Source organism: Pieris rapae, chromosome 8 (genome assembly GCF_905147795.1).
Source record: "Pieris rapae chromosome 8, ilPieRapa1.1, whole genome shotgun sequence".
NCBI classification, from domain to species: Eukaryota; Metazoa; Arthropoda; class Insecta; order Lepidoptera; family Pieridae; genus Pieris; species Pieris rapae.
In genome coordinates this window covers 7,470,195-7,492,967 of record NC_059516.1, presented here as the reverse complement: position 1 = coordinate 7,492,967, position 22,773 = coordinate 7,470,195, and the positions used below count along the sequence as shown (strand labels likewise).

Sequence of the window (22,773 nt, the reverse complement as noted above, 5' to 3'; positions counted from 1 at the left end):
ATATTAATAATATAATATTTAGCGCAAATAATTAATAGAATACTATTGTAAACATTGGTATTTATAACCACGTGGTAAATAAAAGTGTTTATTACATTATTTACTTCCTTTAATTAAAAATTAATAGATGCTTCACCGACAGGCAAAGTCAAAAGCTTAAAATCATATTATGGTAATTTAACCAATTAGAATCGCAGAACGAAAGAAATATGCAAAACGGAGACGAATTTAATTTAAAATGAGATCCGTCTACGTTCCGCTTGGGCCCGCGTCGATCGGAACGAAATTGAAAAAGAGAAAAAAATCCGAGAGTGGAATAAATAAAAATAGATATCCCGCTACAGCGCAAGTCGCCGTTGAAATGAAAATAAAACAGCACAATGCTTTTGTGGACGAAATAAATTAAAAAGTGTGTCGCGATTTTGCGAGCAAACTGTAGTTTCGAAACGTACCCTGTAGGTATATTGAATAGTTTTCGCGCAATATTTCAATGATGTTCAAATTAAATTCTATTTGTTGGAATTATCGCGTGTACAATCATTTAGTTTAATGTTTGTGCATGCGTACACTATACGGAATTATAGGTGTATAGTATAACTAAAAATAATGAATATTTGTAGTCTATATAATTGTTTCTCTTTAGTAGTCATCCACCATGCCTACAAAGAAAAATGAAACAGTACTTCAACCAATAGAGGAACGCATCCTTAAAATATGAACCTTTCATAAATGGAGTTCACTCAAATCGATCATAGCTAATGCACTCAAAACAATGTCTACGCATTAATAGGGGGAAAGTTTTACCTAAATTATATTTGTGGGTCGTCACGGTGTCCCGGGGTGAAGAATGAGGGGGAGGGCGATTAGAGGGGTCCTCCGGCCTCATCGTAGGTGGAATTTTGTTCCCTATTCATAGACACGCCGCTTTAGAAAATGACGAACGATATTTTTTCTGTAAACCAAAACATAAATTTTTCCCTACAGCAACATAGTAACACGATTATCACTTTACTCAATAAATAAATATACTTATAACGATCTATTATGAAAGGCTTTGTAAAATTGCGTGGATAATATTTTAAGTAGGTATGTTTATTTAGAAAGCCTAGATTTCTTATTTGTGTTTGCGTTTCTTATAAAAAAATATTGTATGAATAACACTCGTACTATAAATATACAAAGTCTACCGAGCACTTAAGGCGAAGGGCAATAGGGCACTTTGTGAACGTACACCGAAGTTCAAATGTACTCCGCCTAAAACCAAAGTTTTGTGTTAAGGAGAGCCACTTACTTGTCTTAAAAGATATCATGAATAAACTAAACAGAATGAATTTCACATTATGTACTTAAACACAAATATTTATACCAAATTTGAATACTGTCTTTATTTATTCATTAAGTTAGCAATAAATAAAGTTTTGTTCATTATTCGCTGAAGGAACTCACTGAAATAAGCTCGAAGCTATATCAACCACGTATGCACGTTGACGAAGGTAACAGCTCGTTAGGCAAGCGTAAAGATGCTGTTAAAGGAAGTTTGTGAAGAATTTTTAATCAGGCGACATGAAGCGGGATGAGGGGCGGCCTCGGTCGGTCGGCGCGGCAGTGCGCCGCGCGCGGCCGTCGCGCCGCCCGCCCTGCTGTCGTGCCGCCCGCCCAGCAGTCGCCCGCGGACGCTTGCGTCGCCAGCAGTCGCCGCCGCCCCAGCGATGCCGTCCGACGCACGCTATTCCGCGCGAATAGCCACGCTCGCGATCTAAGCCCCCGCGCTCACCACGAAACTGAATAAGTTCGACAAATCCTCCTCCTACCTGGACCACTATATAGACGGACGTGTTACCACATATAGTTGGATAGTTTTTCATTTTCTAGTACAAAATTGTATATCTTCGGTAGAGAGATGACATTAGTATTTTTAAAGTACAAAGTATTATGTAGCAGCGCCGTAGCGTTTATAGATTATCTTCAAATAAATACAGGGTCAGTTTTGTATGAATTCATTGTGATTGTAGATTAAGCTGAAACGAGAACTCTAATTTTTTTCTGTGTTAATCAGGAGTGTTTTCAGGTAAGCTTGTTTTGTGAAAGTCGTAAACTATGCACATTTATTACACCTATCTACACCATTGCAAAATCGCTTAAAATAATACAAAGCTGCGCCAACTACCTTAACTTCGAGAATTACATATCTTTTATGATTGATTACTTTTTTATTGTATTGTTACGAAGCTGCAATAACGCAATAGTTTAAGAAACGAAAACCGCGGCAGTCGACCGACAACATTTCGTACCTTCGCGATCCGGGAATTGTTTGTCCCGCCTCAAACAATATATATTTAGACTGAAACAAATGCCGATCGTAAATCGAATGCCCTGCAATTGTTTTGAATATAGACATGAAACATAGCAGTAAAACAAAGTCGATCGCTGTATGTAACTCTGTGCGCGCCCAAACTTTGATTAATAATTTCCCAGCATGCATCTGCGGTTCATTATGATGCATTGTTTTTGTTTGTTAAATAAATTACATGATAGATTGATATAGCACCTGAAGTTTACATGAGGAATCGCCGGTCGAATGGCCTTTGTTTTTCGCTTTCTCTTAGATCGTTAATCATTTTATCATTTCGCTTCGAGTAATAAATAAGAGAATAAAAGAGGTAGACGATCGAATAAAAGTTTATTAAAATTATCTGTTAATCGGACGATGTCATATAATTCATGCGTCTCCAAGTGTGAAGAACCATACAAATTTAAATTCACACATACATATCACCTAATTTGCAGTTAAATGCTACATTAGTGTCGCTCTCTATGCTCATGGGAAATGTTGAAGAGCCAAGAAAAAATATAAAACGGAAAGGAACGTCTTACTTTTTTAAATGTCGTATTGAATTTAAATTGTAAATTAATGTCCAGTGTAGTTAAATACTCTACAAATATATGTGGTCAATTGAAACAATACAACAAAAATCGTTTAACAATAACAGCAATTTTTTTTAAAAAACAATGACTATAGTAAATCATATCTAAATTCTTTTTGTGTCAAGCATTTTTGTTCAAAGTTGCGTCGACTAACGGTGCAATACAATGTCTCAAAAGGTAACAATGACGATCTTGCGCAAGATTTTATTTTGTTCACGAAAAATCGTGAACATTTGAAATTGTATTGTTTGTGGCGCGAGGGTGGCCGGTGAAAGCTCGCTTTGTGATTTTAATATGCGAGACCTCTTATTTGTATAAATCGATGGTTCCTCAACTTTTCATTTAAATATACATTTATTTTATATTAATGTTAAGGCTTTCTTATGTTTTATACTTAGGTACATAGAAGAACATAACAGTAGTTTATGTAGCGTTTGTTTGGACTTTGCGCACACGAATATATACACTTAATTTGATCCTAAATTTAGTTATAAGAAATATATTGATGATTTACAGTATAAAAATAAGTTCTTTGCAATATGCAGCGTTCATATCAGTTGCAGGAAAAAAGGTTAAAAGAAATAAAACATGTTACAATACGCCAATAAAAACATCGTATCACCACAACACAGCATGTCTGCCATTTGTGCACGATTGCAAAATAAATCATTTCTGAAACAAGTAATTAAAATACTAGTGGACGCCAGAATCAGGCATTCGAAATAACGGGTGGCAGTGAGATGCAAAAACATTAAAGTGTTATTGCGAATATGCATAATTGTATGAATATGTTTAGTTAGTCTTTTGAATATCCTTTTAGTTATCCAAAAATACACATCTATCCAATTTTGAAATATTATCACAGTACCATCTAATTTTATTATTATTGTCTATGTCTAGGTGTGTCTATCTTGCTATTGCCTTCCTCGGTATATATTTTCATACATCACAGTATGTTTTATTTAGCCCTCTGCGCTTTAAAAATTTCGCCTTTCACAACTTAGGTTGTGAAACTTATATAATAATAGCAGAAAATTAATTTTAAATTATTTACATTTTGATTCCGGCCTGGAATCAAACCCGATACCACACGGTCACGGTAGTAGGTTAAATACAGGAATCCACCTCAATTTGTTTATCTTAAATTCACATTTACAACCGTCTATGACCAGATTTCTAAATCACATTAACATGAATAAAATGAGCCAAATCAAATTCAAAACATAACAGGAAGCATAAATTCAATAAAAAAAGCGGAAAGAAGATCGTAAAAAAAACTAGACGCCACAAAATCAGCTGCTCGACGACATTTATCACTTTAATCATAAAACAAGCTGTTAAAGCAACAATCTCAATATACCAATTAAGGTTAGTATTACGAGCTAAACGGTCGCCGGCAGTTAATGCTCAAATGGCTCAGCTGACTACCTATAAACAAATAAGCAACCATTTGAAAATTGTTGCCCTTTAATAAGTGTTTTCATGCTCGTTAAATTTAATAGAATTTTAAATGAAGTGACACCTTCAACTCACTGTCGTTATTGTGTTAAGTCACATTATTGCAATTATATTTACATGATCAGTGCGTTTCTAATTCCTACAGATACTTAAAAATCGTTAAATAAACATATTTTGTTTGAATTCTCGACCTCAGCGTCCATGTTCAAGTTTTATTAGGTGTACGGTACCCCGACCTTAAATGTGATATGATACGGCAGGCCACAAAGATGTTATAAAAGCTTCTATGTCCATTCGAAAGCTATCTTATATTTCTTAAATAAATTCAGAATTAACCTATATATCTGTAATAATACACTAACCCAATTTAGTGTCGCAATACATATAAATATGCGACATTTTTTCCATGAGAGTGATTTATTGTTCAGTTAACGTTATGTAAATTATATAATTAATATATTCTACCAACGACTCATCAAATTAAACCCACTTGTAAACATAATTACTTAAAATCAATCAAACGTGTTTTAAAATATTTTTTGGCTTTAAGCTTCTATTAAAGTATATCGTTATTTGTTTGTTAATATAAGATAATACGTGCCTTTATATATAGACATCATTTTATATGAATTGATGATTTGTGTGTAAAATTAATTATTATATTAAAAAATTAAGTGTTGATTATTATATTTCTGTATGTATGAAAACCTTTTATGCTGTTTTTTGCGAAGCCTTGACCAGGTTTATCGTTTTTGTTAGACAATTATTTTGCTTTCAAATTATCAATTCAGATTTTGGTACATAAAACAATATAACTTTTACAATGTATTTAGTATGTTTATGAATTTTATAACAAGTAATAATTAACTTTTTATTATATTCAATCGAAAATCATATGTCCGTTTTGTAAATTTGTATTTGTCCAATTGACGTAAGTACAACGAATAGGTATTAAGACATACCTATAGTACGATTATGAATGGATCAACTTACGAATGTGGTTTTGAAAGTTTATAAAGTTTATATGGTAATACTGATAGAACCTCATTGAACTAAGACCATCACGGACAACCAATACAAGCCTGAAGGCGAATCGTCTATATTTATAGGAGCCAATTAAGCAAACGCCATTGGTATCAGCTCATCTTATAGACACGGATATATTGCGTGACTGAGAACACAGAGTTGCTTGTCGCCGCGTGCGCCGGCTTTTAAATTGTTATGTATCAGATCCCACATCTTCACCTAGGGTTACCAATAACATTACATTTGGTACATTAAAAAAAAACATCTAACCTCAGTATCACGAGAAGTAACTCAACAAAAATTATGATCACAGGTGGCAACCCTATGCCATGTTTATGATTCCCATTTAGTACGTCTTTATCAACTATTCAAGCAATGCCATGAATTTTATTTGACCACGATACCGTGTTACAATTTGTTATCTATTTTTATTTCGTAATAAAAATCGGGATTAATGACATGTTTGCATTAAACAATAATCCAAAAGTCCACTTTAAATCACACCTTAGTCTTTCCCAACTGTGATATTATTAAATTATTTTGTTAGAATTTATTTGAAAATCATTTGACATATCCGAATAAATTATATATTAAGCGGTTGGAAATTTTAAAACAGCTTCTGTATTAAACGACTACTATTATTATTGACTTCTGACTGCTGTTATTATTAACAGGTTAATAAGCGTCGAAATAAAAAAAACACGATATCTTTAGGATTACAAAATCGGTTTGTACGTCTAGGGAATCCGCTTTTAATGAAGTAATTTCTAAATTAAACTAAGATCCAACGATATAAATTAATATTAAGGCACAAAGATTGAATAACTGTAAAACGTGGCAGACATTTTAGGTCTAAAGTCTATCTAAGAAATACCCGATGAATGAAGATTTTCTTCCAATCCCTGTTTGCTATGCGGGTCGTATCAGCCAGTGATTTTTGCTCGATGTCGACACAGCTCGAAATGTATTAGTGGATTTAACGCCTACAGAATAAGACCCTTGAATGTGATCGGAATTCTCTATTGGATAACTTTCTGGTACTAATCTTGATAAATTGCTTTTTTCGTAATACTAGACTGTTGAGATTCGACCTAACGACCTATACTTGTAGGAGTTCTGTTAGGAAAGAGAACTTTATAATTGTCATCGACTAAATCTCTTATTGTGTAATTCTTTTTATTCATTAAAAAACTATATAATATCATCCTGATTAACTGAAGGGTGTTGAAAGGTTTTTCCTCGAATTGGATTTGTGGTAAATGTAAAATATCCAATCACCCATTAAATTACCGTTAATATTTGATAAAATACCAAGGCACTCAAGCAGAACTTGGTGTTATTATCAATAGTAAACATACTAGAAATTAAAATTTCATTTGTCAAACTATAAATACGGCTATAGTAAAAGTAGCTTCCAAATTTCTTCTGAATTATTAGGTAGGTAGGTCTTATGAAAAACTATCGTAGATTTTAAGATTCTCAGTAGAAACGCGGAAATATATATATATTTAACCTAGCCTGCGTGTTTTTAACATGATTAAATTTTAAGGGTCTAATTTATTACCACGGCGAACAATACAGTTAATTATATTTTCCGCGCATTTTTCAAACGTAAATAGAGAACATAAAATTAAGCCCCGATATATTTAAAAAGAAATAAAGTTTATTTATCGCTAGAGACACTCGTGATGTGTCTAAACGTAGACTGAGGTGGGTGTTTCGTGGGTTTATCTTGAAAAATATCAGAATAAAGTATGAGTCACAGACTGAAAATTAACTAGGTATTTTCTAATTGTATCCGCTTTATAAAACTTGAAATTCTTGCAAGGATTAAAGATTTCTTTGTTGAAATGATTGAAATATATCTGTAACGACCATTGCTGCTACAAATTAATTATATGCCTCATTTATTCCTATGTTTGGTGAACGCTTATACAAAAAAAAGCAATGGTGCAACAACCATTTTAGGACTGCGCCTCAAATATCTGATGAGCTTTTTGTGTCTTACACAAGTGACTTTTTGGGTCTAAGAGAAGCCGGTTTCCTCACGATTTTCTTTCACCGTTCGAGTGAATACTAATTACGCACATAGACAGAAAGTCCATTGGTGCACAGCCGGGGATTGAACATACGACCTCAGAAATAATAGCTCGCACGCTAAAGCCACTAAGCAAACACAGCTCATTTGTCAAGCAATTAGCAAGCCGTAAAAGCAAGAAAATAATTAGATCTAAATCATTGTACAAGAATTATAAAATCCACGTTCTAAAAAAGACATATTTCATATCCCATGTGTCTATTAGACCCTCGAATTTCGACAAAACCGGTAGCAAGCGGTAACATTCGTTGGCCTAATGCGATCTTATCAGTGGGGTAAAGGACCCGGCTTTACCACTTAAATCGATCCTATTTATAACTTTTTGAACCACTTTCTACAGTAAATGAATGGACAAAGGCCTATCCCTGTTTGTAGTAAATGCTTCCGTAGTTGTCAATATTGATAACGTCTATGTAGGTATATCATATTTAACATACTTAAGAGTTAAATAATTAAAATAATTATAATTTTGGACAATTATATATACGAGCATGTAAGTAAAATGTGCCAATTCAAATACTTTTACTTTTAAAGTTAAGAAATCAATCGTAAATAATTACAGAATGTGTTCTAATTTTGAATGTAAATCGTGAAGTGACCTTCCATTTTTAAATTTACGCTAACAAGTAGGTATAACTCATCAGCTATCAAATTAAGATTTAGGTGCTTTAAATTCGTGATACTTGTTAATTTATATTTTCCATGTTCCCATCTGCATAATTATTTAGAAAGTTCTTTCCGGGCTATGAATTTTAATTAGATAAAAATTTGCAATTTACAAAACGTTGCATTTTTGTATTAATTAAGTTTTGCTAATTATATTTTTTGTGCCGTGTGATCGTGACGATAAAAGAATCTTAATTTAGGATACATCTTGGCTACTGGAATTTTTACCATTTGTATACATAATTTTTAGTATTTTATTTTCTTGAATTTCGTCATCTACGAATAGCCTTTACATTAGTATAAAGCCTTTAAGATTAGTCAGGTGATATCGAATAGATTAATGTGTTCTATTAAAGGCAAAACATTTTTTTTAGGACCCATAAGGAATAACTAAACTTCACTTACCTACTGTATTATTGCCATCTGTTTTTATCGATATTGTTTGATCTTTATTTTCTAGTTTCACACTTACACATTACCAGAGACATATTTATGTACCTACTACTTAAAATATTGTCTATATCAATTTGATTTTGACCACGAGTTTCGTAACTAAGACGTCTGTTATTTTATAAAAGGGATAAACACACACTCATTCATTAAAAACAGATGTTAAAACCAGCTATTAAGTGATGTAAATGTGTTCAATTAAGTACCGTATATACTTTTTAAATTGTTTGTAATAATAATGTACGAGATAAATAATAATTATTTTTATTGTTTCAGGTAAATCATTGAGTTAATACTGGCTAGTATTAATCTGATAAGCTTGAACATCGCACGATATTGCAACTTTTAGAAAGCTACCACAACAAAGAAAATCTTGTGCAATACTCTTAAAAAATCTTATAGACACAAAAGTGAAAAAGCATTGAACCCCACAAAAGCTCTCAGGTATGTAGTTAGACATAGAATGGTCTTCCCGACGTGTGAAATAGAAATAGTTATTTTTGATAGGTGTGAGGGGGACAGGTGTATGCAACTGGGTTGCGCCCTTGCAAAGCTTAGCGCTCAGCTGTCTGTTCGAAGCGGTGATGTTTGAAACACGGGACAGGCGGAGCTTAGCTACAAATCACTCAATGTCACATTTTGACATTTGAGATATTAGGTCTTTTTTTCTATAACTGCGCCACCTCTTTGTACTTATATGTATCCACATGTAACGGTAATATACTACTTTTTAGAAATATTCAAGCTGTAGTATACAAATGAAAGTCGTCGGTTTAGATAACGTCCAGTTTCTATTTCCAAGGTTAAATAACTGCGATCTAAATAATTTACAAAAAAAAATCGATTCGTACTAATTTGGTCAGGTATTCTACATACAGATAAATTAGACATTTCTGAATCACAAATATGTATAATGTCAATATTTAATAAGAATAGCAGATGTGAATGAAATCATCACAAAGTAAAGACTATTTTCAAGACTCTTTAAACAGTATGTACCTAATCATATTTCTTTATAGGCTGTGTTTTTGAAAATTTTATAAACAAGTTTATCATCTTTTTATATCTAACGTACGTGGGTTTTTGGGGGTAAAGCTTGACAGTTTCGCCGCGATCTTCACTGTACGACCAAGTGTTAATGGCCTACAGAAAGGCCTTCTGTTTTTTAAATTTACGTTTGTTTAATAAAACCTTCTTGCTCAACAGATTTTATTTTCATTTTCTTAAAACTGTGACTGGCCATTAAGAATTCTCACGCCTCATCACGGGAGCAATAAAATTTACGACGACTTGGCCGTGTTAACATTGTCTCACCTTTTTTAAAATTCTAATACAACGGAACAAACTGGATCTGGCGCGCGTCCTAAAAACGATACGAGTTTATGCAATAACTGTAATAGGCTACTCAGATTTATTTTGATTATCAATAAGCCTATATCTATAGCTATATATATATATATATTATTATTACTATATATATTTATAATATAGTACATGCATACACAAACAAGAGGCCAAAGTTGTTATATTAGAAAATATTTTATTTTTTTTGTTAATACTATAAGCCAAGCAAAGTTACTGTAAAAAGTTCCTAAGATACTAAATTAGGAACTTTTTACAGTAACTTTACTAAAAAAAAAAAGTATTGTAAATTTTTTAAGTAATTACTTAATACAAAAGCACCAAAAACTTCTTAACAAATTTAAAAAATATAAACGCGTCTATACCACAGATGTTTTTCAAAAGCTCTAAAACCTGTCAATTCCAAGAAACAATTCCACTAAAAATGTGGTTTTGACCGCACAAATGTCACGTCCGCATTGTTGGTGATTACGCAAATAGTCCAAACAGTCTCAAGCTTTGGCTCTAAGACAATAACTGTGTGCTGAACATAATTAATTCCTAACTCCGAATTGTTGAAGATCTTGCCGTTATACTCGTAAACACAGCGGGGCTTAACACTTGCAAACTTACGCCCTCACGCCCCACGAACTTTATTAAAACGCATTAAAGACTAATTTAGAACAACTGAACTTCGGGTCACAAACTTCACGCATTCTAAATTCAAATTTTTACTCATAGACAAAACAATACACATAATGAATACATTATAAGTAATTACCACAGATCTGTTGCCTGCGTTTTGTTCTAATGCAATTTAAAATTCTTATTTATGACGCCGTAAACTTTAAAGCAAAACACAAAACATAAAAATTATTAATTTAATTTAAGACATATGATAATTAATTTGAATAGACTTTTTGTTGCATCCGTTTATGTCATATCCTCAGTATAATAATATTAATAAAATATTTGTCCTTGATTCCTAATATTTCTTAACAAATTGATATTTTAAAGGTTAAACTAGTTAATTTACCAAAAGTTTTACCGTTTGACGTCAATACGTTTCGTTATCCGTTAGTCGAAAATAGCAACAGTTACAATCGCAGTATTGCTGAGTAAGCAATCTTAAGCTCCCTGACGAAGGTTGTCTCATATAGCCGACCCCTGGTGCGCTAAGACGGCTTGATTGATGGTCACTTTATTGAAACAATATACTTTAAAAATACCCACGCGATAAAATAAAACATCTTAATATGATTTTATCAAGTAATATTCCAACAAATTTAATTTGTTGCTAAAACGCACCTGGTTTTTAAGTTCTTAAATTAATTGGTTATGCATGTTTTTTTTTATTGAACACTTGCAATATTACAAAACTTTAGGAATCTTAGACGAAACGAGGGCGTATTTCGGTCCTCCTTAACAAGCAGTTTCTTCCAACCCTAGTCCTATTATTACATATATTTATTATTCAACTACTTTTAAGTAGTATAGAGGTTGAACCGCCAAAAATTTCTAATTTTTAAGTCATTACGTAGTTCCGTTTTCTTTCAAAATATTAAATTTCAATTTATATTAATCAACGAAGTTATAAACACGGTTGCAAGATTAATCTAATAAAACTCACACATCAATCTAGATTTACGACACTGGTTATCGAAATTACCGGTTTTAATCAGACAAGGTCGTGTTTAATTGGGTTTTTACAAGGGCAGCTTTATTGCTTTTAAATTGTGGTCCAAACGTGGTGTGCTTAGTTGCGCCAAGTTAGTTTTATGACACCTCAATCAACATTTTTATTGTACTTTACGCTCAGATAACCTTACGGAAGTTTGTTAAAAAGTTCAATTTATTATTGCAAAATACTTTTATCGAATTAAATAACTACTACACATTTTTTATATGAAAAATGTATAGTTAAGTTTATTGTGTAATATGTATTTCAAATTAAATAAAAAAGCTCTAAAAAGTATTAAATAACAGTAAATATTTGTTATTTATTTCGATAGGTCTAACTAATAAGGAAGTTAAAATTCTTTAATAATAATTAAAATTTTCAAATGAAAGACAATTTTGGTGGTGGATAGACTAGATTAAGTCAACAGCAGGCGGTAGGTACATGGTAGAGTGTAGCACAGTGCAGACAATAATGGCTTTAGAAGAGGCCTTTGCCAAAAAAGGGCACACAGATATCTAGGAATAAATGAGAATTTAGATACATAAATTTAAGATAAATAGGTCTGAAATAATAGTATTTTACTATTATTATGTTTGGTAACTGTTTACTTTAGCTCAGAATCTTGATCTTGGTACATAGTACATCAGCGTGGTTGCTCACGGGCCTAAGCCAAGTGAATTAGCAAAAATAATAAGCCAGTTGGTCAATGGGATATTATCTTGAATAAAACTTGTGAGTTATTCTTATTGTATTTAATATAAGTGGTTTTTGAAGAATGAAATAATAATAATTATTACTATAATAGTCCATTTATATACGGAGTATGAAGATTTTATCAGAAATCGTATCGTTTCTTTTATCGTTGCAGAATAATAGATTAATATATACTTACTACTATAGGACCAAGCAGGCGCCTATCCTTGAACATAGACGAGTACAATTTACTGGTCGAACTGTCAACCTCCTTCTTCGGATGATAATGGTGATAATGAACAATGATATTTTAAGATCTTTAAATTAATGTATAATTTAAAAAAAATGAGACTATTTGTCTTTTAAAAAATTATCGATCACATGTAGGTATGTAATTCCACTTTGAATTAAAAGCTAATATGTAAAGCAATATTTGTCAGTCGATACGAATGTTTTATATGTTTAGTATATAATCAAACTCTGCCCGATGGTTCGTTCTTAGAAAAACAAAAGAGATTACTCATCCGCTCGAACTCTATCTGAGAATTCCTCGAAGCTATCGCGCCTTAAGTAACGTCAGCAGAGTCAATACACCATATTCGTATATTGCCAATAAAGTGTATACGAAATTGTATTAGAGCATGTGTCTATAACATGGCTGATCATTTCGACTTTTCAATTTTACGTATAAAATGCTTTCGGGTATATTCATGGCCAAATTATGATCATTTACGAGTGAAAATCTTTGGCATTTTATATTTAAAATTTAATCAAGATGTATATTACCAATATTTTTTGAAATTGTTAGAGTCCACAACTAACCGTATTTATAATTATTGAAACTGTATTTAATCATATCAATAGAATTAACACAACAACAAACTTCAAACCGCATCATTTATGCCTCGTTACCAATACTACACAAAAGAGTCGATTCCTAACCGACTATCCCTACCCACCCCAGTCAGAATAAGACGGAGAAAGTTTGAGTGACGTACCCCCACCCTGCCCCCTCGAGGATTTATGGCGCCATATTGGATTGGGACAAGATGACACGATGCCCGGATAATTTGGGCAACGCTATCACGTGACGGGACTGAAACAGCACTTTAATTATGATATTCTACAGTTTATACTTCGATACTATCGAGTGTTTCAAATTGCGAAATAAACTTACGACCGAGACCATTTGGGTGACCGATTTAGTCGGGAATTTTGAATTTGGAATCTTGAATTGGAACGCCGTGCTGCATTCAACTGAGTGTATCTGAGAAACTTACTAACGCGTTTATGTGTGACTAAACATAGCAAAAAGTTTATAGACGTTATATTTTTAAAAATGGAATTTTCTTTGTTACATCTTATGGTGTGTACTTCATAATCTATATCCACTTTAAGATTAACAAACCATACAAGTTTTTATCTGTACGTGAAGAGCTACAATAACATATTCATAAGCTTTTTACCTCGAATGAAAGATGTTATAAACAAAGCGCTCATCGGTGTGGCAATAAATAACTGCCGGGTGCACGCACTCGCGCGCAGTGTCTCACTTGACACGCATGCGCCGGTTTTGCGTGCCAAAACCGTGCATCTATGCACGCGTATCGTAATATATATATTAACACGGAAAATGTAATAAGAGGTACATATTTCGTTTAACGCTTGCGTTTCGCCATAGATTCATAATTCCCAAGAATTTTAACTTCCAATAGATGGCGCTGTATAGATATACATATAACAATTAGTATTAGATAAAAAAAAATATTATAGCAACATAGGTAAGTAAGAAAGTAGTAGTTCAGTATATTAAAAATTATATTTACACAATACAACATCTGAGGATATTTTTCTATAAATAATACATAAGTCAATCAAATCATATGATTTATGTACCCAACGATCGAAGCACTACTAATGACTTAGCACCCGAACTGCGAATTTGCTAAAAGAAATCTCGTTAAGATGACAATTTATGGTTTGTTTTTGCTAAATGAAATACTCGCGACCCGGGCTAAGAAGACCTTTTTGATTTCCTTAATGGAATCTTTTCGCTAGGGATTTTAACGATGCGTTCCATCTTACGCAGTAGTAAGACTTAACATAGAAATTTTAATATGTAACCATGGATAGTAAAATAAAATACACCTAGCCGATTGTACATTTAAAGATCGTTCTGTAAATATCTTCCTTAAAAAATTTTTTTTTTGTTTTTTAAATTTAATAAAGACAAAAACTTACTTTAATCATAATTAATCGATGAAACAAAATTTTGTTTTAGTGTTTAAAATTTTAACAAAAATTTGTATATGACATACCCCCTTGCAGGTAATTAAGTGATAAAATAATTTATTTAACATTAATCAAATCTTGATTACAAATTTTCGTCTACATTACTTAGATTTGGCAGAAACTTTTAAGCTCGGAATATTCATAGTATACAAAACCAAACATCGTAATTCCGGTAAAAGTTTCTTTGTAAAGCAGCGAGTCGGATGTATTTCAGAATTTATGACAAAGCGAATTTCTGTACCAGTTTCTCTTTTGTTTTTTTCACCACAACTCCTCGCTGCTTTCCATTAGTGAAAATGCGTTGTGAAAAGTCTGAGATGAAAATGAAATTGCAGCATGTGCTTTTCAGGAACGCTAATGCACAGTTTTTTTATTGCTAAACAGTTTTGTATCAATTTTGAGTGAAATAAAAAAATGACGATTATATTTTTGAAATTAAAAATATATATAGAAGCTACCAGCATATAGTTAGTTTTTAGCTTAGACTCGATATTATGGTCTAATATAATAAAGAGTCTAACTAACATATTATATTATTTCTACCAATGTAAATTTTAACATATTATGATGTAAAATAAGCTTATATTATATTTTCTAAAGCTACGTTTTATTAAGTTTTCCTTTCTTTTTTGCTTAGCTATGTCATATGTCTTAAGGGTAAAGTCAATAATATTATTATAAGTATAATTTCGTATCGTAATCTACTTTAAAAACTCTACTTACATTCTGTTATTGTAAATTAATCATGGTTTTCTTGAAGATATAACATTATCTTATCATATATTCATAACTTATCTCTATCATAACTCCTCATTATTTTTATCAAAATTCAAAAGCGATTTATAACTCAAGCCACCCACGGGCATAAAAAAACTAAATTTTAACATTCATATCATTTCCTTTAAACATATGTAAATGAGGTGTATATAAGTGAAATCAGGTTGTTGAGGTGCGATCGGAGCGTTTCTTATTGATTTTAATCGGTTGATAATTTATTTTTATGACATGCGACAAACCAGACATTTTAAACCGATTTAAGTATTAACGTTTTGATATTTTATTAGTTTAATGATGCCCAAGGTTCTAAATAGGTTTACTAGTGGTTATACAAAGGGTGGTTAAAAGAAATAGGAAGTAGTGTATTAACATCGGCGATACCAATACGACTTATGTAAGTTACTTAATGCCTCCGACGACTACATAGTCGGGGAATTGTCTAGAAAATATTTTAAAAAAATAAGTTTACTAAGCAATTGTTTTCTTTACAAACCTATAATATTTAATATTTTCTATTATAAATGCAAAATTCCAGTGATTTAGAATCTATATAATACTTTATTGATCCTATCGCCGTATGAAGTATAAACTAATTAGAAATACAAAAACTGTTAAGTTCATAAAAATATATCAAACATCATTAACAACATTAATTAATAAATTACCAACGCTTCTATATGCATTATCATTAAAATCAACAAATTTATTTACACATTCATAAGTCGAAAAGTTTAAATTATAGTTCATCATCATCTGAACCACTACCTTAGGTAATTCATCATCTAATTAATTCAAATATAACAATTAGCATGTATATAATTAGCAATGTTATTAATCAGAGTGATGAATGATTGATTATATGAAATGTTATATGTTGTTGATAAATAACATGTCTCAATCATTTCCTGATACAATGGATGACCCTCTATCAAATAAATTATCTATTCTATTTTTATTTCGTTGACTATATAATTAATGTATATATATAATTATCGCAGTAAGTAGGGGTACTAGGTACTTTCCTTAAAATTTAAAAATTGTTCAAAAGTCACTCACACACAGAAGATTGCTTTCTTTTTATAGACACTTACGCTTCCAGACAGCTCACAATTGCCGTATTTTTAAGAATTGTTACACTCTGTAAGTAGGTTCCCTGAGTTGAATTTGATTGGAAATACTTCAGTATCCGGTATACTGTATAACTATTGAGTTGATTTACACCTGATTTTAAATTATTACGCCTGTAGGCTTGAGTATCGATATTCTTAAAGCTTAGGCAACCGACACTAAAGTAATTCGTTTGTACCTTTTTCACCATTTTCTTGCTAAGTTTTCGTCTTCACCCTCTCAGATTGTATAAAACTTTGTACTCCAGTTTGCTTATATATTTTACAGCACAAACTTTGCCAATACACATGCAAAAAATATTAAACTGTACTATACGTACAATAAAAAGAAGAATAATTAATTGAATTTTAAACCATTGTATACGTAACACAATGCAATTAATAAATTATAGACCAAAAGTGCACAGGTTTTAAGCTCGCATCTTAGCCAATACGTAGAATTCATAATCAAGCTTAAACATTATCCAATCAATTGAGCAAATTCAAACACCAAGAATGCTATATTACAAATGGCTATGTACTGTTTTTATCGCGCGTCGCTCTATTTTCTATTTATTTCGTTCGCCTCCCGTGGTTTCCGTTTCTCGACCACTCCTGCTTTGTTCTTCCTCATAATAAATAATAAACGCTAGTTACATTCGGGATATTCGTTAAGCTTTTATTTAGACAAAAGAAGTCATAAATATCTGACTATTCGTATTGTCAATGAGTAATGTTTACGAAATAAATGCGAATTTTATTATATATAAGCTAAACTAAAACCTAAGTAAAAATACAGAAACCTGGATCAATACTGGTTTTAGGACACTGAGGATAATAGTAGCCTTAAATTATAATTTAAATACTTTAATTTTCACGTGAATTTACTTCAAGTATTATTAATTATGCATCTATAAAGTCAAAAAATGAAATATATTTTTTTAATACCATTAAGGCAACCCATAGTCAATGAAAAACCAAATTGATATTACTATTTAATATGCAGATATAATGCTAAACTATATTTTTGAATCTCGTATTAAACTAGATAAATGATTTATTACCAATGTATTATAAAAATTGTCAATAGATTATTTCACTGCGCACGCGACCGTGCACAATGTATTTCTGATAAATAGATAAATGTTGTATGTAGGGCTAAATGATATCAATACAGTGATTTATAACCATAAAATTAGTTTTACTTTTCACAAAATGAAAATAGATTATAAATCATTCTGTATTTTATTATCTTTTAATGAATTGCCTCATGCTAAAACTACATCGGAAGAATGAATCGGAACCTCTGACTTTGGCAGAAAACAAAACCTTACATGATAATACTATTGCTTATCTATAATATATTTTCACTAATTATTTTATGGCGTTAAAGTCCTAAACTACCACTGTTCAAAACTCTATAGGTACCTACCAGGACAAGAGATTTATATGTATACTTACATACTAAACAGAATCATTTATCCATAATACCTTACGAGACATACTATAAAAGATATTCCATAATAGATAGCGAAAGAATCAATTTTATTGGTAAAACAAGCGTCTGTTGATTTATGTCCTCCGAACGTGTTCCAACGATACCATGTCAACCGTCGAGTTCGCACCGTATTTCTAGATAGTTCTTTGTCCTATAATACCTCATTTATAAGCTTTTATAAAAGTACTTATTAGTAGAATTTGAGTACAAATTATATCTACTAGCGTAAACACCTATGTTCTTTACTAATATTTTGATCAGTTAACACGTAATAAAATATGTGTTACTGAAGTAAATAATTCTGTTTTAATGATAAAATACCAGTGCCATTATGAATCTAAAAAGGTATATTTTATCTAATAATCTATTCAAATATTGATAAGCTTTTAATGTCTATGTTATCTTCATAATTTAAAAAACGTTACCAATTTGTAGATGACAGTAAGTAGGACAAATACATATTCATTAATCATTAATTAAGTTACATTAAAACCTTGTACGAATTCTTTAAATTTTATCGAATAGTTTAACGTAATGCAATACAGAATATTTTATTAAATACAAAAGCTCCATCATATATTAATACAAAAGTTTTGTCGATAAGCATCTTAACAAATTCGTTATAGACCATTTTATGCAATAGCAAAAATATGATGGCATTTATTCATTTTGTTGAATTAAACATTTTTATTAAAACCGGAAGTCAATTGACTTACGATTGCTAATAGCAATGAATATGTTTAGTTGCAACGATTAATAACAAATAAAGGAGTATTATTTTGATAAATAAATCAACTCTATAACAAATAATTTAATAGACATTACAAAGTTAATGTTTCATAAATAAACATATTACATTTAGTTACAGTATAATTTTACATTCAAGGGATATTTGGTTATATGATAAAGATGCGATACTTGACTCCTAGATGGGGCAGATGGGGCAGATGAGCATGGGCTAGATGGGTGCTACAGTAAGTCTCCATCGTGTTCGGTCTTGAGCCTCGCATTTGACAGCGCTCACCAGCAACTTATCTTTGCGTCACCAGCAACTGGAGTCAACTCAGTCTGAACTCAGAGCCTTTGGAATATCCTTTTTCCTTTTCTAATGGCGTCACTTCATCTGTTGGCTCTACCAAAGTTGTTTATATGTTAAATATACTTTTGATTATTTATTAGAAAGGCCTTGAGTGCAACCAAATGGAGTCTGAATGAAATATATTATTGCAGTTTCGATATTCATTTGTTTTCTTATATACAATTCCAAAGATGTGTTTATTGACAATCGTTATATTGTTAATAGTAAGTACACGCAAAACGTTTTGTACTCACAATCGACAACTATTAATTTACACGTTCACTTGCCAATTTGCTGTATTTTTTTCACCATTTGTCATCATTAGCGCACTTGGAATAATACTTCATCAACATACCGTTGTCTGACGCTCTTCGGAAAGACATAAATTACGGTCATCCACTTTTTTCAACAACAAACGTTGTGCTATTGAATTTTTCTTTCATTCAAACCTGCACTAGCCACGCTTCATAAATTCCGACATTATCATCTATTACGAACGTAAAAGCATATGACTAAAATATCTCAAGGAATAAAAACTGTACCTACTGCATAATATTATAGTAAATAAACAAGAAATTACCAAACAATACACGGCTTCTAACGAGCCGGTGCCTTTACAGCCAGTAATTAAAGAGTGATTTGATCTATTTATGTGTTTGTCGCTGTATTAACTTTTTTTTCTTATACAACTGATGGCATAAAAAAAATATAGAAAAAGGAGACTCACTTAATGATAAGTGCTACCGCCACCCATGGACACTCAATGCCAGTGGGCTCGCGAGTGCGTTGCCAGCCTTTTAAGAATTGGTATTGGAATTGGACCCCAAGTCGAATTGGTTCGGAAAAACTTTAATAATACTTTAATCTTTCAAGACCAGAGTCTGAAATACACTCGCACAAATTCTAAAAGGATTAAGGTCACGTATATTGAATAACAGAGACACAGATATGCCATTTTCGTGACTTAGATATAAACCTGATAACTCGTACGTTGCTAAACTCAATTTTAGTGTCGTAATATAAAGTATATGGTTGACCAATTGAGCCAGATTGGTTACTTGTTTCCGAAAGGTTTCATCAGTATTGATTGGCCAATTAACTTCTAAAACACTTCTGAACCGCCGTCAATCATTTTAATTAGTTCGGTGTGATAAAAGCTACAGACCTAGCCACAAATCCACGTTCGGCTTAAATTTCTAACGGGTCGTCCGGACGGCTGTTTAAATCAAACTTGATCATACTCGGGTTCTAAAAATACACCGCGCGCGATCACTTCTCCTCCACGCTGTAAATTCACCGCTAATTTACAGCCCCACACCGCTATAAATAAATAAATATTGGGCTTCAGTATATCCTCTACTGACAAAGTGTGGCATTGTTTTGTCGGTCTTGTCATAACAGATCCTTCGGGAGAGCACTTAGGAATAACCAGCGATGTCTTGGATATTCTACAGTGAATATTATCGCTTGCTGAATAGTGCTGGTATATTTAGAATGTAATTACAATTTCTCTTTCAACCAACTGTCACTGTGAACAATGGTAGGGAAAATGTGATTAGATTCGCCTCTATTAATTTGGGCGCCTACAAATTATTCCGCCACTGAAAAGTTATTGAGTGCCAAATGGATTGAAGATGCGGAACAGCCGGGTTGTCTGCTCCCGTGCCAGGTCTTTGGTGGTTTTAACAGAAATTCTTAGACATTGTTGCCGTTTATCTTTCAATCGGGTTAAAATATCTCACGGATTTTATTCTATGTCCTTGAAATCCTGTCTAACTCGCCTATTTTTAAGTTTTTTCTGACCATAATTTTATACCTGCAGTTAGTACGGGCAGTTTATTTAGTACTATTAACTATTCTTATGAAAAAAATATTTGTTACGAACTGAACTATTTAATTATCACCCAAAAGTGCACAGGTCACATTGAACTTAGCGTTTGGTCTTTTTTCTCTCAATCAGAATTATCTACTGGCTTACTCCATTAGAATATTCTGGAAGAGATTACTTTTTCACGATCAGTAACTTTTGCACTATAGTTAGACAGTTGTCAGTTGTGAATTTAAAAAAAAACTATTGTAAATAAAGTTTTAGATCAGATAAGGATTTAAATGAAAGGCAAATTGCGCATATTTCTCAAATCTAGTATGACCTTTAAGTTCATTAGAATGTAAGAAAGTAGCAGCTGCTTTTATCGTTAAATCAACTTGCAAATACAAAGGGCGAGCTTAAAATATGTATTGTAAGATTATCATTACTCAAATGATCATTAATGCATTTGTAACGATTGCCGTTAATTCTAACGACTTTGAATGCTCGGTCATATAATACTTTCATTTTTTAAAAATAAAAAAAATATATAATATAATTAAAAATTAATTTGTGTATTTTTGATGTCGAAAGGTTAATAAGTCGATAAATGAATACATTTACGGCCAGTCTGAGACGTAAAACTTACGCGCGTACTCAAATATTTGAATACACAGAGCTTCTTAATCAAATAAGATGTGTATTTATAGCCAAAAATAAATTCCCAATTATGTAAAACTATACGACTTGACGTAGGGAATCCATCTATTGAAATATCATAATGTTGCCAACGGGCGGAGCTCGGTTGGTGCCAAGTATGGCGGGCGCGTTAATGTACCGTCCAAATCACAAAATGCTCTTATTGTACCCAGTCTAGCCATTAGTTGATCTATGTGGACACACACGGTGCATGTCAATCTGTACGTAATGATTAAAATTGTTGCATCTACCGTTCGGATATGATTTGATATTTGTCTTCGAAGTGTGCCAATAATTTGACAACGGAACGCATTTTATTGTGTCTATTGTGGATCAACGGTTGAATAAAGTAAACAACAATGCTAAATGACTTATATTTTTTATTTGAAGTGCATTTTTTAAACGCAATGTGTCAATCTCCTTCCTTACATACCTTTTATAATGCAGTGGGTACTTCTATAAAGTGGCGGAATTTTTAAGTTAAAAGTTGTGCGATTTCCGTGTATATGAATACTGATTACCAACTCACAGTATTTACAATATACAATATCCTATAAAGTAATAATAATTATTAAGAATTTATAAATAGGAAATTTAAACAAATTTAATTTCAATGTATTGTGATTATTCTTACAGAGGAAAACACAGCTCTATCAACAGGGTCACCGATACCTATCAAGCACCAACTAAAATTTTTAATTAGCACCCTTTTTATCTTTAATCTCTTATTAATTTTAATTAAATTTTGATATATTATTTTGACATTTGCATGTTAATTTCATAGGTTCTTGTGTAATTTATCTATCATATATACCACTGGAAAATGAATTTATATATAATTAGAGAATAAATTAGCAAGCCGGACAAACAAGTTGGATAAATATTAACTTTTAAATTTAACGCAAAATGAGGGGGGCTATTCTTACCACAGTCTAGTATTCTTCAAAATCAGCCACCACTTCTCATAATGGCATTAATTTTTACTGTATAATAACTACGAGAATATATGCTTTGCTTTAATCGTTTGTAAATTACCTGAGTAATATATGTTTATGAGAATTGCTACCAAGACACAACCAATATATTTATAAGAATGGTCTGGAGCTACTTCAATCGATATTCATGATTCACTCGCTTTATTTTATTGCTACTAACGTGTTTGCAATATTAAATTTAAG

General features: G+C 31.8%; 1 protein-coding gene across 6 annotated transcripts in view; it reads left to right on the top strand.

Moving 5' to 3' along the window:
- LOC110992175 (homeotic protein antennapedia) overlaps positions 1 to 22,773 on the top strand; it is a 144,567-nt gene that overhangs the window by 82,710 nt on the left and 39,084 nt on the right. For 2 of the 6 annotated variants that reach the window (XM_022257889.2, XM_045629217.1), the window contains exon 3: positions 8,900 to 9,067. The exons of 3 other annotated variants lie outside the window; for them this stretch is intronic. The gene's annotated coding sequence lies outside the window, so the exon portion shown is untranslated. Of the gene's footprint in view, positions 1 to 1,661; positions 2,069 to 8,899; positions 9,068 to 22,773 lie in introns of those variants that run through there. One more of the 6 variants, XM_022257887.2, reaches the window with a different exon arrangement.